At 35.8% G+C, this 20489-nt stretch overlaps 1 pseudogene; it reads right to left on the bottom strand.

Annotated features, from left to right (window-relative positions):
- Nucleotides 1–17928: 17928 nt before the first annotated feature.
- On the bottom strand, nt 17929–20038 carry LOC120218686 (annotated as a pseudogene).
- Between the last annotated feature and the right edge of the window lie 451 nt (nt 20039–20489).

Here is a 20489-nt window from a genome sequence, read left to right as displayed (position 1 = left end):
AAGGGCAGTCTTAATACAACTGGATGTCCTATTCTGGTATTTTAAAATTAAATATTATAAAAAATATTATTTAATTTTATGTAAATTAATATTTATTAATATCAAAGAAAAGAGCTGTCTTAAGGCACCTAGAAGTCCTTTTCCGATATTTTTAAATATTTTTTTATATATATATATAATTTTGAAATAATAGGATTATAAATTAAATATATTTGGAATTTTTAATAATAGAGACAATTTATAATTAAAAAGTACCAATTTTAGGCGTTGTAGGGGTGCTAATCCTTCCCTAAACGTAAACGACCACGAATATCTTTTTATTATTAAAAAGAACGAATTTTTTGGTTATAAACGCAGATCAGTTCATTTTTTTTAATTGATGTTTTCTTAAAACTATTTTAAAAAAATAATTTTTAGGTATTCGACCTACCTGACCCAAAAGGCCGATGGCGACTTCCAAATTATTTTCAAAAACCATTTATTCACATCAATTTTTCCGCCAAATAAATATTTCGTACCCGGACGAAAACCAGTTACGACAGCTTGGCGACTCCACTGGGATGGGTCAAACTTTTAAAAATCAATTATAAATTGTCTCTATTAATTATAAATTAAAATTTCATATATTTAATTTATAATTCTTTTTTTTATATATACATATTATTTTTATAGTATTTATATATATTATTAATATTTCATTTTATTTACAAGTATTTTATTTCATTTTTTATTTTTCTGTCAGAGGTTTGAACATTTCTCCTCACACACAACACTTGCATTGCATAACATAAAGCTCTATAATTGAGTTTGTCCTTTTTAAGTGGGAGTGAAAGCGACGTCTTCGTGAGAATTTATTCTCCGTGTCAGACCTAGCAAGTAACTTTCGGGGTTCATATACTCTATGTCTTCGTGAGAATTTATTCTCCGTGTCAGGCATAGAGAAATGTATCCCCTCGAATTGAACTCGATCTATTTTAGTCTGTAATGGACTAGGATTGAGGGTTAGCAACCCAAGGGGGCACTAACAAGGACAATTCGGGTACCTTTATTCTTAGATCTGAAACCCTGCATATAATAAACCCTAGAAACTCTTCCGATCCGAAGTCATGCCGAAATTTTGTCCAAAATAGGTGTACACACAGGAGAAATGAATTCTAACTGTCCTGTTAATTTATTTATTTTCTTTACTGATTAAATTACATGTATATTTAAATTATTTAAATTATGAAAAAGCATGTTTAAATAAAAATATTTAAGTAAATGTTATTATTAAATTTCTTTATTATGTAAACTAATTCATTTCTTTTTGTGTGTTCTTTATCTTTTCTGTTTGCATAGCATCATACAGGATAAAAGGCATTGATCCTTGTGTTAATTGTCTCATTGGAAAGCCTTCATCCATGGATAAAAAGTGTTCAAATCAAGTAATTCTAAACTCAGAAGTAAGACAGTGGGCTGAGGACTTACAAAGACAAGAAGGAGACAGTCTGCAGGATGATTATGTATCTGACTTGGCCAGTTATGCTCCAGTGTCGCTAAAAAGAAATGATATGCAAGATTTGCGAAGTATTTGGGAAAGTTGGGATTCAAACAAAAAATTGCAGTTTTATCAGACTTACGGAGACATCCCATATTTGCTCTATGTCGAAGTTGATGATGAATTACTCAGAGCCCTAATTCAATTCTGGAATCCAGGGTACAATTGCTTCACTCTCAATAAGGAGGACTTGGTCCCTACTATTGAAGAGTACACAACTTTGCTACATATCGAAGGGGCTTTGGAGAATCGAATCTATTCAAAGTCAATTAAAACTCAACCCTTTCGAGTTAAATTAGCAAAGATTGCCAGGGTACGAGAAGAATGGGTGGCATCCCGTACAAAACAAAAAGGCGAAAGCGAAGGCATTGCTTGGACCAACATTAAAGAACTTATTCAGAGTCATCCAGATACTAAAGTAGGATTCGATCTATTTGCTCTGGGTATGTATGGTATGGTCATCTTCCCAAAAGTATTGGGATATGTTGAAGCTGCAGTGGTAGATTTGTTTGAACAGCTACCGAAAAAGATTAATCCTGCTTCTGCAATTCTAGCAGAGACCTTCAGATCGTTAAATGCTTGTAGAAAGCTAGGAGGTGGACGATTCTCAGGGTGTACCCAGTTGTTATATGTTTGGGTCCGTAGCCATTTCTGGAAGACAGAAAAGGTTTCATACCGACGCTTTAACACGGATTACTCACCATTAAAAGAATTTCTGGAGCAAGAATGGCCGAAAGAAATTAAGAAAGATATGTGGATTAATGCTTTTCGAAATCTGCAAAGTAATGACGTTGTTTGGCGAGCCCCGTGGCAAATCCAAAGGGAATTCTTTTACAAATGTGGTGATTACAATTGGATAATGCTGCTCGGATTATGGGGAGGAATTGGATATGCACCACTTCTGGTCATAAGACAGTATGAAGGTCGTCAATTTGTACCTGTCACCGCTGGATTACATTCATCTGAGTTCGCATTCCACAGCAAAAATTATAAAAGAAATATCATGGAAGCCGTTACAGCTTGGAAAACAACTTTTTGTATCCGAGCTAAAGCAGCAAAAGAAATGCTAACTCCTGATTATGAGGAATGGAGATATGTCAGGAAAAATGAAAATATTCCTCTACCAGATCAAAATGAGGATATCTCTATGGAAGATCGCATTAAGGTTGTTCCATCAGAGATTGAAATCCTGAGAGCTGAGTTTGAAGCAGAAAAAGAAGGATGGTCAAGAGAATTAGAGCAAATGAGACGAGATAAAGCTATGTTGGGTGTTGATATTGACTTTCATTCATCACAATGTGCAATGTTGAGAGAAAACAAAGAAAAAATTGATGGTGAATTTAGAACATTAAAGAAAAATTACCAAGAGTTATATAAATCCCGGAAAGCATCAGGACCAAGCCAATCAACGGTACAGATGACCAGAGAATTGAACATCGAGAAAAGTCGAGTTGAAGATCTGAAAGGAAAGAATAACCGTCTACTCAAAAGCCTTGAGAAAGGAAAGAAAAAATGGAAGATTTTGAGATTGACAGAAGAGAGCGAATTATAAAACACAAGGCTAAACACCGCGAGATCATGAATGAAATGCAAAGAGAAAGGGATCGAGCCAAAGATTTAGAAGAAATGAAGAATGACATCTTTGATAAATTTGAAGGTGAGAAAAATATCATGTTCAAGGGATTTGAATCTGAAATGAACCAGTTGATTGCTGAACTTGAAGTCAGGGGCCAAAAGATTGAAGAGTTCAATATTGAAAAAGAAAAATGGGAGTTGGAAAGAAAGAATTTCAACACCAAAATTGAGGTAGAGCAAGAAGTGGCTAGCAATTGGATGCAAAGATGCAGCAACAAGAATGTTCAAATCCAGAAGATTAATCAAAGAACGCAAGAAGCACGAACAAAACTTGAAGAAGATCTGGATCAGTCTAGAAATAAAAACTCAGAGTTTAACGCTTACATTTTGCGACTTGAAGAATCATTATTTCAAGAAAAGGTTTGTCTAGGACCTAATGATCTCAAAGAAAGTAATGAGGAAAGTGCTTCACTGCGAAGACGCATTAGAGATCTTGAAAAAATTCTGCACAATTGTCAAGTCAGAATCACTGAGTTAGAGCAAACTCTTGAAGGAACGAATGAACAATGGCAAAAGTCAACTGATTTCTATGTTGAATGAAGTGAAGAAAGAAGTAATATGGTGTTCGAGGCCATGGTACAAATGAGCGAAGTTGCTAGATATGTTGGGGAACTAGCTGTTGAAGCCAAAATAATTGAGCATCACGTTGATCCAGTTTCTAAGTGCGGAAAGAAGGTGTCATGGTTAATGAAAGAAATTATAAAGCTTAATAGGAAAGCTACGCCTTATCTGTAGTTATGAACTATTATAAAGAAACTTTTGTATGCCGATGAAAGTTGTTCTATGACAGTTAACTTTTTGGGATCAATACCTTTTTGCATACATGCATTTTGCATACATTCATTATTCATTTCATAATTTTCTTTATGTATAATTTTTATTATTAAGATAAAATTAATTAATTAAAATTTGGAAAAAATAATATCAAAAGATTTTTCAATCGCAGTTATTCTGGCCAAAAGAGAAATACAACATCACTACGGTACTAGACAAGCTACTAAGAGAATTATGGATGATAAAATACAACGTATTGAGGAACAGCATAATAAAGAACAAGCAGAAATGAGAATGAAGCTGGAAAAAATTGAAGCCAATATTGCAAATTCACAAGACAGCATGATGCAGAAAATAGAGGACATGTTTAAAAGACAGGCTATCATTGGAAAAATGCATGAAAATCCTGTATCTTTCGACCAAGAACCTATGTATCCTCTAGGTTTTCCACCAGAACCAATTTATCATTCTGGTACTACACCTATACAAATCAATGCTCGTACATCAGCATTTCAAGAAGCCACACCACATGAAAATAGACAAGTGGATCCTGCATCTTCAAGCAAAAATCCGCTTATATCAGATGTGAAAATAGGGGATTTTAATACTGAGCATTTAATCCCAGATTTGAATGAGCTGAATGAGAAAGAAAAGGTAAATGAAGAATTGACTAGACAGATCAAGAGCTTAGAAGAACGAATGAAATCTGTGGAAATAACTGAATCATTTTATGGGTTTGACGCTAGTGAGTTGAGTTTGGTTCCAGACCTAATCCTCCCCATCAAGTTCAAAGCTCCCGAATTTGATAAATATGACGGTACTACATGCCCTTCATCCCACATTACTATGTTTTGCCACAGAATGGCAGGATACGTGAAAGACGAGAAATTGTTAATTCACTGCTTTCAGGATAGTTTGACAGGACCAGCTTTAAAATGGTATACTCAATTGACCAAAGCCAACATTAGATCCTGGAAAGATCTGGCTAAAGCATTCTTAGAGCAGTACCGCCACGTAACAGACATGGTCCCTGATAGATGGACTCTCCAAAATTTGGAGAAAAAGAATAATGAAACGTTCAGACAGTATGCCCAGAGATGGCGTGACACAGCAGCCCAAGTTCAACCACCTTTGTCAGAAAAAGAGGCCACAGTAATATTTGTCCATACATTGAAAGCTCCTTATTTAAATCATCTAATGGGGAATGCAACCATAAATTTTGCAGATTTGGTCATTTCTGGAGAACTCATTGAAAATGTCTTAAAAAGTGGCAAAATTGAATCAAATGAGGGGTCTAGTTCCAAAAGACCTATGTACTGGAAAAAAGAGAATGAAGTTAACAATGCAAACTCTTACAATAAGGATTCATCGAAAAGTGTTACAATAACCCAGCCAAGGGTTAAGAAAGAGGAAACAAACACTAATCGAGCAGAGTCCAGAGGATCTCGAAAGGAAAATGAAAGGTTGTCTTTTACACCTTTACCAGTACCATATGCTGAGATCTATGATTCACTGTTAAAAGCAGATGTCATACGGCCCTATCCTTTGGTTCCCATGCAACCACCATTCCCTCCTTGGTATGATACAAAGGCACACTGTGTTTACCATGAAGGAATTACGGGTCATTCTATTGAAAACTGTTTGGCATTCAAAAGGGTGGTTCAAAATTTGATCAACACTGGAAAGTTGGAATTCAATACACCATCTGCATCAAATCATCCATTGCCAAATCATGGAGATAAAAATGTGAATGCAATTCAGGAAGAGAATAGAAAGAAAGCAAAAACTGACATTTCTGAAATTAAATCTTCTTTTGTTTGGGTATTTCAACAACTCTCTTTAGCCGGTATAATTCCACAACAATTCAGGCCAAAGCATAATGAAGGCAAGAATTATTGTGAATATCATCAAAAGAAGGGGCATGAAATTCAACTATGTCTTGAGTTTAGGGATTTGGTGCAAAAATTGATGAACAACAGAGAAATAGAATTCTTTGAAGAAGAACCAGGGAAAAAAGAAGATGATGTTTGCTCATCAGAGGATTCTAAACCTAGTCAAAAAACAAATGATCCTGTGATCATTAATGTGAAATCATCTACAGTAATCCCGGCACCAACAAAGTCAAAAATAGTTATCACCACTCCTCTACCATTTCCATACAAAGATACCCGCAGGGTACCTTGGAATTATACTACCAATGTTTCAATGGTAGGAGGATCTGTTTCTCTAGAAAAAATATAAGAGAAAATACAGAGTTTGGGTACAACATCGACGTCTGAAGCAGTAAGCGAAGTCGGATTCTTTACAAGAAGTGGGAGATGTTACTCTCCCGAAACATCCAATGCTTCAGAACAAGTGAAAGCAAAAGGAAAAGCCATGGCAATGCCTCAGAAGGTATTTGATGATGAATCCCCTCCAGCATTCAATGAGCCTGTGACAGAAAAACAAGCTCAAGAATTTTTGAAATTCCTGAAACATAGTGAGTATAGTGTGGTTGAACAACTACACAAACAACAAGCGAGAATTTCTATTCTTGATCTATTGATGAATTCAGAAGCACATAGAAATGCTTTGATGAAAATTCTCAATCAAACATTTATCCCTGAAGATATATCCCTCAATAAACTTGACAGAATTGTGGGACATATAGCCGCTGACAATTACATAACGTTCACGGATGATGAAATACCTGAAGGCGGAATGGGGTCAGTAAAAGCTTTGAATATCACGACACATTGTCATGGCCATGTGTTGCCAGGAGTATTGATTGACAATGGATCCGCTCTCAACTTGATGCCTCTAGTCACACTTCAAAGAATGCCTGTGGATCGATCACACATGAAGAGTTATCAGAATGTAGTGCGAGCCTTTGATGGTACTCAAAAAGAGGTTCTCGGGAAAATGGAAATACCGTTGTTAATTGGACCAGTCGTGTACAATATTGACTTTGTGGTGATGGACATCCACCCTACATATAATTGTTTATTAGGGAGGCCATGGATTCATTCAGCAGGAGCCGTTCCTTCTTCATTACATCAGAAATTGAAATTTGTTGTTGATGGACAACTAATATGCGTAGGAGCTGAAGAAGAAATCATTGCATCTATAACAAGTGATGTTCCATATATTGAAACCAATGATGATGCACTTGAATGCTCTTTCCGAGCTCTTGAATTTGTCAATGCAACCTTTATTGCAGAAGGAAGCAAAATTCCATACCCCAGATTATCTGATTGCACCAAGATGACGGTACGACAAACTTTAGGCATCGGAGCTAAAGCTGGGAAAGGTTTAGGAAAGAATATTCAAGGGATTTCGGTTCCTGTAAATATACAGATGAAGAAAGATCGTTTTGGGCTTGGATTTAAGCCCAATTTTCAGTAAAAGAACAAAGATATGAAAAGAAGATGTGAAGACAGAAAGGCAAGGTTGAAAGGGAAAGAAATCCTTTGGGAACACATGTTTTTCCCACAGTTGAAGACCACATTCAGATCAGGGGAACAATTAATGTAGAACAGCAGCTTGTTGAAGCCTTTAAAGAAGAAAAGTTGACGAAAGATCAAAACATAGTTGAAGAAGCTATGAATGGATTATTTATCAACATGATCATGAATGACAACAAGACTGGCAAATACTTGGATAGGATTCGCCCATGTTTTCCTGGAGAAACACTCAACAATTGGACCACTGAAGATCTTCCTATAGTTTTTAATATTAACGCAGAGTAATATTCAGAACTAATCTTTATGTTTAGCTCAAAAATATGAAAACCTTTTGTTATCTTGTAAAGGAAATTATGTTAAATATAAGAAATTTTCTTTAAAATTTTCATATGGCAATCATTCTTTACATTATCTTACATTTTTACATTTATTTATTTCATAAATTTACTATATTCTTTCGGAAATATGTCTGACTTAAATTTGCAGGTGTCACCATGTTAATAGCATGTTTATTCCTAAATTTAATCAAGAGATTAATTTAGAGCAACCCATATGTCTGGAAGAAATCAATGGGTGTGAGGATGAACTGGAATGTGATGTTCCTACTGAACTATTAAGATTGGTAGAAAAAGAAGACAAACAAATTCTACCCCACAAAGAAGAGATTAAGAATGTGAATTTGGGAACAGATGAAGAAATGAAAGAGGTGAAAATTGGTACTACTCTGACAATCCAGATAAAACAAGAATTGATAAATCTTCTTCAAGAGTTCAAAGATATCTTCGCTTGGTCTTATCAAGATATGCCTGGTTTAAGCACAGATATAGTGATACACAAGCTTCCAATCAATCCAGAATATAAACCGGTCCAACAAAAGCTCAGACGAATGAGGCCAGAAATGTTGTTGCAGATCAAAGAGGAAGTGATGAAACAGATTAATGCAGGTTTCCTACAGGCATCTAAATACCCAGAATGGGTAGCCAACATTGTTCCCGTACCGAAGAAAAATGGAAAAGTTCGAATGTGTGTGGATTACAGAGATCTCAACAAAGCTAGTCCGAAAGATAGCTTTCCATTACCCCACATAGACACATTGGTAGACAATACTGCAGGACACGCATGGTTTTCTTTTATGGATGGCTTTTCAGGATATAATCAGATAAAAATGAATCCTGAAGACATGGAAAAAACAACATTTGTAACCATGTGGGGCACATTCTGCTATAAAGTGATGCCATTTGGATTGAAAAATGCAGGGGCAACATATCAAAGAGCCATGGTAACTTTGTTTCATGACATGATGCATAAAGAGATTGAAGTATATGTGGATGACATGATTGCCAAATCCCGAACTGAAGAGGAACATATTCAAAATCTGAGAAAGCTTTTCCAGAGATTGAGGAAGTATCAATTAAAGCTTAACCCCGCTAAATGCATTTTTGGGGTAACTTCCGGGAAACTTTTGGGATTTGTGGTCAGCAAAAAAGGAATCGAGATTGATCCAGATAAAGTAAAAGCAATTCAAGATCTTCCACCACCCGATACAAAAAAAGAAGTTCGAGGCTTTTTGGGAAAATTAAATTATATATCTCGGTTCATTTGTCAATTAACTGACAAATGTGATCCAGTGTTCAAATTACTTCGAAAGAACAATCCTGAAGTCTGGAATGATGAATGTCAAGAAACTTTGGATATTATTAAGAAATATTTATCCAATGCCCCTATTTTAGTATCACCAATGCCTGATAGACCATTAATTCTCTACTTGACGGTCTTCGAAAATTCGATGGGATGTGTACTGGGACAGCATGATGAATCTGGAAGGAAAGAAAAAGCTATTTATTATTTGAGTAAGAAATTTACTGACTGTGAAATTCGATATCCACCAATACAAAAATTATGTTGTGCCTTGGTGTGGACTACTCGAAGACTCAGACAATATATATTATACCATACTACTTGGTTGATATCAAAACTTGATCCTTTAAAATTCTTAATGGAATCACCAGCTTTGACAGGCAGAATGGCTAGATGGCAGATGTTATTATCTGAGTTTGATATTGTATATGTCAACCAAAAAGCGATAAAAGGAAGTGTCATAGCTGATTTTCTGGCCAGTCGTGTATCAAATGATTATCAACCTTTGAGTTTCAATTTTCCCGATGAAGATTTGTTGTGCATATCCATGAATGAAGAAGTCAGAACAAATGATGCATTTACAACTTGGAAGCTTTACTTTGACGGAGCATCTAATGCTTTGGGACGAGGAATCGGGGCAATATTAATTTCTCCAGAAAATATTTATTATCCCTTTACAAGTAGACTGGAGTTCTTTTGCACCAATAACATGGCGGAATATGAAGCTTGTGTCATGGGATTGAAAGCAACTATAGAAAGAAAAATCAAATGTCTCAAGATATACGGAGATTCATCGTTAGTGGTGTATCAATTGCGAGGAGAATGGGAAACAAAAGATCCCAAATTATTGGAATACCGAAATTTTACCCTCGAATTAGTGAAAGAATTTGAGAGAGTCACCTTCAATTATCTCCCTCGAGAAGAAAATCAAATGGCAGATGCTTTGGCTACATTAGCTGCTATGTTTCAGGCAACTAAGAAAGTTGATATGATGCCAATCAAAATGCAAGTATATGAAATTCCTGCACATTGTTATAGTGTGGAAGAAGAGGTAGATGGTAAACCATGGTATCATGATATTCTGCAATATATCAAAAATCAAAGTTATCCACCAAATGCATCGGAAATTGATAAAAGAACCTTGAGAAGAATGGCTGCTGGATATTTTCTTGATGACGAGATTATGTATAGAAGAAGCAATGATCAAATGCTATTGAGATGTTTAAATACCAGCGAAGCTCGAAGCATCATTGAAGAAGTACACAGTGGAATATGTGGAACACATGCAAATGGTCTTTCCATGGCCAGAAAAATAATGAGATATGGATATTATTGGGCTACCATGCACACAGATTGCATTGATTATGCAAGGAAATGTCATAAATGCCAGATATATGAAGACAAGATTCATGTACCCCCATCTCCTTTACATGTAATGGCAGCACCCTGGCCATTTTCTATGTGGGGAATAGATGTCATTGGTACAATCACACCAAAAGCATCGAATGGACATTGTTTCATCCTTGTGGCAATTGATTATTTTACCAAATGGGTTGAAGCTGCTTCATATGCCAATATTAAGAGGTCCACAGTCTGCAAATTCATAAAGAAAGAGATAGTTTGCCGGTATGGCCTACCAGAAAGGATCATTACAGATAATGCTCTGAACCTGAACAATAAAATGATGACCGAACTTTGTGCACAGTTTAAGATCAAACATGCAAACTCAGTGGCGTATCGTCCAAAGATGAATGGGGCAGTTGAAGCAGCAAATAAGAACATCAAGAGAATCATTACAAAGACCACTGAAACTTACAAAGATTGGCACGAGAAGTTACCTTTTGCTTTATATGCATACCGAACTACTGTTCGAACATCTACTGGGGCAACACCGTTTTCTTTAGTCTACGGGATGGAAGCAGTCTTACCAATTGAAGTTGAGATTCCATCGCTTCGAATATTGAGAGAAATAAAATTGGATGAATCTGAATGGATCCAAGCTAGATTTGATCAATTGAACCTTATTGAGGAGAAAAGATTGAAAGCTATTTGTCATGGACAGATGTATCAGAAACGGATGATGAAGTCTCATGACAAAAAAGTACATCCAAGAGAATTCCAAGAGGGTGATCTAGTACTAAAAAAGATTTTGCCTATACATAAAGATTTCCGTGGGAAATGGATGCCTAATTGGGAAGGGCCATACGTTGTGAAAAAGGCCTTTTCCGGAGGAGCGTTGATCTTGGCAAAAATGGATGGAAAATTCTGAGAAATCCAATAAACTCAGATTCTATCAAGAAATATTATGCTTGAAGAGAAAAAGAAAAAAAAAGAGAAAAAGAAAAAAAAAGAGAAAAAAGAAGAAAAAGGGGGGTCAAGGTGAAAACCCGCAAAGGGCATCTTGTAACCAAAGGAAGGATTTGAGTTGAAAACCTGAAAGGGCAGCTCAAATGCATGTTGATATTAGGCATCTGGCAATTGAACCCTCTTAAGATTTTGACAGTTTGGGAGAAACTTCACATCTACAAGCATTTTGACAACGTTTGAGATCTTCCAGACAAAAGCTTACATCATTTCTCTAAATTGTGTCAACTTGATTAATTTAGAAATACTTATGCTAATAATTTGTTGAGACATTTGAATTTTTATCATTCTTATGCTTGCCATAACTTTGAATACAATTCTATCTATTTCAAGTTCAATTTATTTGAGATTCAATTTATTTTCGAAAATTCAATTTATTCTTCTATGAATTAACATAATTTTGAAATAAGTTAAAGATTTCTGAATATCACTTTATGTTAATACTTTTAAATACATGGAATACAAAGTAAGCAAATCATCACCATCTTAAAGCCATGAACAATAAGGTTGTTATGCTAGATACAACTGACAACAAGGTCGAATTCGACAAATCTACTCATCAATTGCTCCAATCGATCATCATTCAGTTCTTGCACATCTGCTTTCAAAAGTATGCCAAGACAGTAAAAGGCAACTTCTGCATCAATTGATCCCAGAGAAAAGAGACAGGACATTGATACCACCATGGAACATGTCTCTATACAGATTATTGTGTATGGTTTTTAGAGAAACCTAGAAGCATTTCCACCTCATCAGATCCAAGTGGAGCAACTTTATTCCTTCCAACCCATACTAGATTCCATTTTCAGCACTCATCAAGAACATACTTTTGGACATTCAAATGTGATTCATTGTCATAAGCTTTAAGAGCCTTACAGATCCTTTTTATCAATTTGGCACTTCCTGTACATGTTTATAAACAGTTCAACTTTGTTCTTGGATCCCAGGAAGGCCATCATTTCTTTGTCAATGGAAAAGCATCAGCACATGGAGGAAGCAGAATAAAGAGAAAATATGTTCTTAATTGGCAGAATTATGAATATAGCCCTTTTCAGTATAGTAGCATGAAAATGCTTCGAATCTACAAATTCTGGCTTTACATCTAATAAGTACTGTGATATCCCAGTCCAAACATTAGCTTGAGAGATGAATGTGCTCATAGCATCTTCTGGAAGTGTTCTTTGAGTTATCTGATCTGGTTTGGTAAAACCAATCATTGAATTTGAAAGATGAATGTGCTCATAGCATTTTCTGGAAGTGTTCTTTGAGTTATCTGATCTGGTTTGGTAAAACCAATCATTGAATTTGAGAGATGAATGTGCTCATAGCATCTTCTGGAAGTGTTCTTTGAGTTATCTGATCTGGTTTGGTAAAACCAATCATTGAATTTGAGAGATGAATGTGCTCATAGCATCTTCTGGAAGTGTTCTTTGAGTTATCTGATCTGGTTTGGTAAAACCAATCATTGAATTTGAGAGATGAATGTGCTCATAGCATCTTCTGGAAGTGTTCTTTGAGTTATCTGATCTGGTTTGGTAAAACCAATCATTGAATTTGAAAGATGAATGTGCTCATAGCATCTTCTGGAAGTGTTCTTTGAGTTATCTGATCTGGTTTGGTAAAACCAATCATTGAATTTGAAAGATGAATGTGCTCATAGCATTTTCTGGAAGTGTTCTTTGAGTTATCTGATTTGGTTTGGTAAAACCAATCATTGAATTTGAGAGATGAATGTGCTCATAGTATCTTCTGGAAGTGTTCTTTGAGTTATCTGATCTGGTTTGGTAAAACCAGTTATTGAATTTGGAAGAGGAATGTGCTAATAGCATCTTCTGGAAGTGTTCTTTGAGTTATCTGATCTGGTTTGATATGAAACCACAGAACCAGTTATTGAATTTGGAAGAGGAATGTGCTAATAGCATCTTCTGGAAGTATTCTTTGAGTTATCTGATTTGGTTTGATATAAAACCCAGAAACAATCATTGGAATTAAAAGATGAATTGTATGATCGTCTTCATTAAGAAGTTTCTTTTAAAGCTTCTTTTGCTTATTCCTTTCCCAAAAATCATAGCCCAGGTTTCGCCTTTTCTTGTAATTGGGATCATTGCATAATGGCTTCCCATCTTTTACCGGAAGAAATGTGTCAGTAGCCTTAGTCATTTGAGCAGCATATATAAAATCTATCAATTTTGTAATTGATGAATCTGAACCACATCTCTTCTTGGCTATTGAAGTCTCAGCCTCTGAGAATCCCATTTTTGTCAAGTATAACAGTTTATTCTCATCATCAGAATCAGAATTCAAGATTTCTCGGAATTAAAAGAACTATCGATATCTGTGAAATCATCTTGAAAGATCACTTCATAATCAGATGAGTTGTTATCAGAATGTGAAATCATCTTGAAAGATCACTTCATAATCAGATGAGTTGTTATCAGAATTAACATGTTGCATGAATGCAAGCTTTTCAAGAGCCTATACTATTGAGTTTTATTCTCAAGAGGTTTTATGACATTATATCTACATCTACATTTGTCAAAGATGATAGATTCTCTGATTTGAAGAAGAAAGATTTATTGGGTTTCTACAAATGAAGAAATATACAGTTCACCAATATGAAATCAAATAACTTAACAATCATGCATCATATTTAGGCATTTGCAAAAATAGGTGCATTTTCATTCAGTTATCCATGTTGAATTTTGATAGGAATTTCAAAGATTTTAGCAAAGATTTAAATCCATCACTTGATGGATCAGCTTTTCCAGAGAAAGTTCATAATGAGAAGAACTCATCTGAAGAAGGAAGAAGAAGTTCATAATGAGAAGAACTTGTTCAACTTTTTGCTCAAATCCATCACTTGATGGATCAGCTTTTCCAGAAGAAGTTCATAATAAGAAGAACTCATCTGAAAAAGGAAGAAGAAGTTCATAATGAGAAGAGCTTGTTCAACCTTTTGCTCAAATCCATCACTTGATGGATCAGCTTTTCCAAAGAAGTTCATAATAAGAAGAACTCATTTGAAGAAGGAAGAAGAAGTTCATAATGAGAAGAGCTTGTTCAACCTTTTGCTCAAATCCATCACTCGATGGATCAGCTTTTCCAGAGAAAGTTCATAATGAGAAGAACTCATCTGAAGAAGAAGAAGAAGTTCATAATGAGAAGAACTAATCTGAAGAAGAAGAAGTTCATAATGAGAAGAGCTTGTTCAACCTTTTGCTCAAATCCATCACTCGATGGATCAGCTTTTCCAGAGAAAGTTCATAATGAGAAGAACTCATCTGAAGAAGAAGAAGAAGTTCATAATGAGAAGAACTAATCTGAAGAAGAAGAAGAAGTTCATAATGAGAAGAGCTTGTTCAACCTTTTGCTCAAATCCATAACTTGATGGATCAGCTTTTCCAGAAGAAGTTCATAATAAGAACTCATCTGAAGAAGGAAGAAGAAGTTCATAATGAGAAGAGCTTGTTCAACCTTTTGCTCAAATCCATCACTTGATGGATCAGCTTTTCCAGAGAAGTTCATAATAAGAAGAACTCATCTGAAGAAGGAAGAAGAAGTTCATAATGAGAAGAGCTTGTTCAACCTTTTGCTCAAATCCATCACTCGATGGATCAGCTTTTCCAGAGAAAGTTCATAATGAGAAGAACTCATCTGAAGAAGAAGAAGAAGTTCATAATGAGAAGAACTAATCTGAAGAAGAAGAAGAAGTTCATAATGAGAAGAGCTTGTTCAACCTTTTGCTCAAATCCATCACTTGATGGATCAGCTTTTCCAGAAGAAGTTCATAATAAGAAGAACTCATCTGAAGAAGGAAGAAGAAGTTCATAATGAGAAGAGCTTGTTCAACCTTTTGCTCAAATCCATCACTTGATGGATCAGCTTTTCCAGAGAAGTTCATAATAAGAAGAACTCATCTGAAGAAGGAAGAAGAAGTTCATAATGAGAAGAGCTTGTTCAACCTTTTGCTCAAATCCATCACTCGATGGATCAGCTTTTCCAGAGAAAGTTCATAATGAGAAGAACTCATCTGAAGAAGGAAGAAGAAGTTCATAATGAGAAGAACTCATATGAAGAAGAAGAATTTCATAATGAGAAGAACTCATCTGAAAGAAGAAATTCATAATGAGAAGAATTTGTTCAACTTTTGTTCAAATTCATCACTTAATGGATCAACCTTTACAGAGAAAGTTCATAATGAGAAGAACTCATCTGAAGAAGAGAAAGTTCATAATAAGAAGAGCTTATTCAACCTTTTGAATGACTCTATCATAGAAGGAAAGAGGTCAACATCATCCCCAGTGGAAAGTTCATAATAAGAAGAACTCATCTGAAGAAAGAGAAGAATTTATTCAACATCTCCATATTAATCAAGTGAAGTCAAATGAAAAAAAAACTTATTATCTTTTCGTCTTTGCTCTATTCTTATTAAGAATAAGCAAAGAGGGGCAGCTGAAGATATTCATTTTTTTTCATTTTAATGTTATTTATATAATAATTATTATTATTATAATTATAATGATTATTATTATTAATATATATTATTTAATATTACAAAACCCAAAATGGAGGCCCAATTACAAATGGTGGCCCAAATCCAGAAGCCTAATGGAAACCCTAAACCAGATTAGGGTTTCTCTCTTCTCCCAGCCGCCTCAGCTTGCCACCGTTGGATCTGGCAAGATCCAACGGTCCAGATGGCGCCAGACGAAACCCTAGGGTTATGATACCCTAGGGACTACACCAGCTGCCGCCGCTCCACGTTGCTCCAGCCGCTGCCACGCCCCAACCGAAGGCTCCAGAAGCTCCAACGCCAGCCGTTCACGCTATGGCTATGGGGTGAGTCACCACTGGGAGTCCGGTGACTCACCGAAGGGTATTCTTTTACCCGGTTCGATGGCCACACCGGTGATGGCTATAAAGCCATCACCCCATCTGCGAACAAAGACAGAGAACAACAGAGCCGGAGAGACAGAAACAGAGCAAAAACAACAAAACAGAGAACAACAACCCAACAAACCAGCAAAGAAACAGAAGAAAAAAAAAAGAGAAGCTTACCGAGGAAGCCACGACCACCGGACCTCACCAAAACCTTCGAAAACCGAAGGTATATTTCTTAGATTTGCTCCGATCGGGAGGCGTTTAAAAGAAAAAGCCATCGGAACCGTCATTAGGACGGTCCAATCTATGTTTTAGTATAAAAAATGTTTATTCCGGCCACCGAAGGCGGTGGCCGGCGGCGGAAGAACACCGGCGGACGGCTGCCGGCCGGCTGGCTTCTCTCTGTTTTAGAGAGAAGCGAGAGAGAAAATTCTCTCTCAGAGAAGATAGAGAGAGGAGAAACTGAGAAATGAAGGCTGGCCCTTCGGGCCAGCCGTTTCAGACCTTAAATAGGCCTTCCCGAATGACGTCGTTTTGGGAAGGACTATTTGTGCAAATTTTAATTGTTAAATCCCGTCCGCAGCCATTATAACTTGTATCTCTTACATTTTAGTCACTAAATCAATTTATAATACTTTTAATTTGATCTTTAAATTTTAGTTTTATTTATTTTAGTCCTTTATATTAAAATAATATATTTAGGGTAAATAACAGATTTAATCCCTTAATTTTAATAATTAATATTTTAATCCCGAGTTTATATTTTTAATTTATTTTAATCTGATATTCGAATTTTAGATAAGTTTTATTTTAGTCACTAAATTAATAAAATAAGAAAATAGCATGTTTAATCCCTATAATTTTGATTAATTATGAATTAGGTTTTTAATTTTAATTTTACTATAATTTAGTCACTAATTTTAAATGTTTTCATTTATTTTACTACTTTTAAATATATCGTTCTAATTGTATTTTTATTGTTTTAATTTTACTTGTTTATATATTTAAATATTTTTATTATTATTATGTAGTCATAAATATATATAATAAATAATAATTTATATTTTTTAATAAATTATTTTAATATTTATTTTTCAATATCGAAGAAAAGGGCAGTCTTAATACAACTGGATGTCCTATTCTGGTATTTTAAAATTAAATATTATAAAAAATATTATTTAATTTTATGTAAATTAATATTTATTAATATCAAAGAAAAGAGCTGTCTTAAGGCACCTAGAAGTCCTTTTCCGATATTTTTAAATATATTTTATATATATATATAAAATTTTGAAATAATAGGATTATAAATTAAATATATTTGGAATTTTTAATAATAGAGACAAATTATAATTAAAAATTACCAATTTTGGGCGTTGTAGGGGTGCTAATCCTTCCCTAAACGTATCCGACCACGAATCCCTTTTTATTATTAAAAAGAACAAATTTTTGGTTATAAACGCAGATCAGTTCATTTTTTTTAATTGATGTTTTCTTAAAACTCTTTTAAAAAAATAATTTTTAGGTATTCGACCTACCTGACCCAAAAGGCCGATGGCGACTTCCAAATTATTTTCAAAAACCATTTATTCACATCAATTTTTCCGCCAAATAAATATTTCGTACCCGGACGAAAACCAGTTACGACAGTAGTAGTAATAAAAATTTAATTGATTTGTTTTAGGCTTTTGGGCGTATAGAATTACAGGTTTTTGCATTCATACGACTGAGAATATATAACCCAGTCAGATACAATAGTCATGTTCTTTCGTGACAGTGAGCTTTACACCATATTTGAAGTTGAGAACTAGGCCATATTCAAGCTCCAAAGGGTTCTCCATGGTGGTAGAATGTTGAAATGTATATTTCCTGTATAGATGAATCAAGGAGAGTTTGATTTCCTGCAAGGAAAACTTCTGGCCAACACATGCCCGAGGCCCGATTCCAAAGGGTATAAGAGCATAAGGGTGCCTTCGTTTCTTCACATTTTGGATCAAAACGCTCCGGTATAAACTTATCTGGGTTTGGGAAATTCTTTGGATCTTTTGCTAAGACCCCAATCGCTAACCAGACCCAAGTTCTCTGAACATCAAGGCCATTAGTCCATGAACTGAAAATGAAATGACATTCGAGTTTCCTATATGTAATACCTTAGGCAGAAGGTAACCTCCTATCTCCACTTCTTTTGATGTTTCTCTTGCAACTAAGGGAGAAACTACGTAGAACCTCATAGCTACTTTGATCACCTGAAGTCAAACCAGCAAACAGAAACAGATAAATCCAGCATTGAGTATTGTTACAATGTGAAAATGCAAGGAAAATGAAGCCACGGGAACTTGCCTGATCAAGATAAGGAAATTTATGTTGGAGATCATAAGCAGTTGGCACCTGGTCATGTGGACCAAACCCATCAATCTTCCACCAAATTTTTCTCAACCTCGGGATGTCCAGCAACTAAATAGATGATCGACGACAATGTAAAGGAAGTGGTTGTTGAACTAGCAAGAAGGTGCTTATAAATAACTGCAATTATGTAGTCTGGGATAAAAACATTGGTAGCCACGTTTTGTGATTCCCTTGCACTCAATATTTGAGACAAGAAATCCTTTGAACCTCGGTTCTTGTCTTTCATTCTGTTTGATACAATCTCATCAAGCCTGCCACTCAGCTTCTTGTTAGTCCTCTCAATTTTCCAGTCCATGGTTCCCGGAATTCGTTTAATAATCTGCCTGAAAGGCTCCTGCAATATGGGAACAAGTAGACCTAGTATAATCGACAGAGCACCTGATAAGTCCATCTTAAGTTGTGTTGTGAAATTGATATGTTGATTAATGAAGTTAGAGACTTCATCACTCTGATTGATTGACTGTGGTCTGGTGAGGCCAAAGTTAACCCCAAAAATAGCTTGTCCAATTACATCCGTTGCCAGTTTGAGTGAGAGGTTAGAGAAAACAATGTCTTGTTTGGATGAATGGAGATTTTCAGTAGCGGATTCAATATAATTTTGCATGGATGGAACTAGGCTTGCCAATTGTGGTGGTTGATACACAGTTAAGATAGTGTTTCTCATAGTCGACCATCTTGAATCCTTGGAATTAGAGGTATCAACAGATTCTTAATCTTAAATGACATAAAACCAATGAAAAAGAGACCCTCTTTAGGGTTAGCTAGTTTGATTTTGATGTAATAATTTATGAGAGAACCTGGTAAAAAAGAGACCTTTCTGATGAAGTGGGGAGGCAGCAATAGGTGAGGGAATGCTTCTGTTTGGAATGTCCTTGAATTTCTTGACTCCAACTTCTTTACAGAGCTCTGCATCTACTACAATTATCAAGGGTTGTCTTCCCATGTGAAACCTACGCTCCACCAAAAACCAGCCCCAAGTTTTGTCATTTAAGAAACAAAGAAGCTTGTTAGGGGTTGACTTATACAACTGATGCATCAAATCAATCTATTACCAGGAGGAGGAAATGAGGCAACGACTAAAAAAACTGACCTTAAAATAGGACCGTATTGTTTAGCAAGGACCGAAAACACATCAGAGTCGTACTTAGCCATCAAAGGCATGTGTCCTACCAGTGGGATAGTTGGTGGACCAGGCACCTTTCTCACCTTCCAATATGGGCCATAAAAATTTGGCACCCCACTAACCCTGCAACCATTGCTAACACCGTGAAGATTATAGACACCATAGAGGCATCAGGGTAGAAGCAGAGCCCTTCTGCACCAACTGAACTTTGAACAGTTTCATAAACAAGAGATATTTCCTTCTGCTTTGACAGAGTTTAGTTTAACTGGAGCAGATTATTAATCAAATTTGGCAATAGAAAGTGGGGTTTCTCAAAGCACGCGCATAGTGTCACGGACTAAACTTTTGGGTCTATGGATATTGGCGCAAACGAGGTTCTACATGCGCAAACTTGGGCTTGTTGGGCAAGACGAGTTGGCCCGGTTCTTGGAGAATGCTTACGAGTCCGTGAAGGATCATTACCGAGGCGTCCGAGAGAAGTGACGAGGGTGTTACATGTTCGATGGGGGAAATTTTGTCAAGGCTCGTGGATTTGAACCGAGACGTGTGTGCACCGAATTCTGTAGGAGAATAATACAGAGTGTTGGGCTTGCCCAGAACCATTAAGCCTGGCCCGTTCCTTGGAGGATTCTAGAAGGATAAGGTTTTAGAGAGAATGCCCACTTGCATGACAACTTGCAATGCCACT

This window comes from Hibiscus syriacus, unplaced genomic scaffold (genome assembly GCF_006381635.1).
Source record: "Hibiscus syriacus cultivar Baekdansim isolate YM2019G1 unplaced genomic scaffold, ASM638163v2 tig00110201_pilon, whole genome shotgun sequence".
Lineage (NCBI taxonomy): Eukaryota > Viridiplantae > Streptophyta > Magnoliopsida > Malvales > Malvaceae > Hibiscus > Hibiscus syriacus.
The sequence above is the reverse complement of the archived record's forward strand: the minus strand, read 5'-3'. Positions and strand labels throughout refer to the sequence as shown.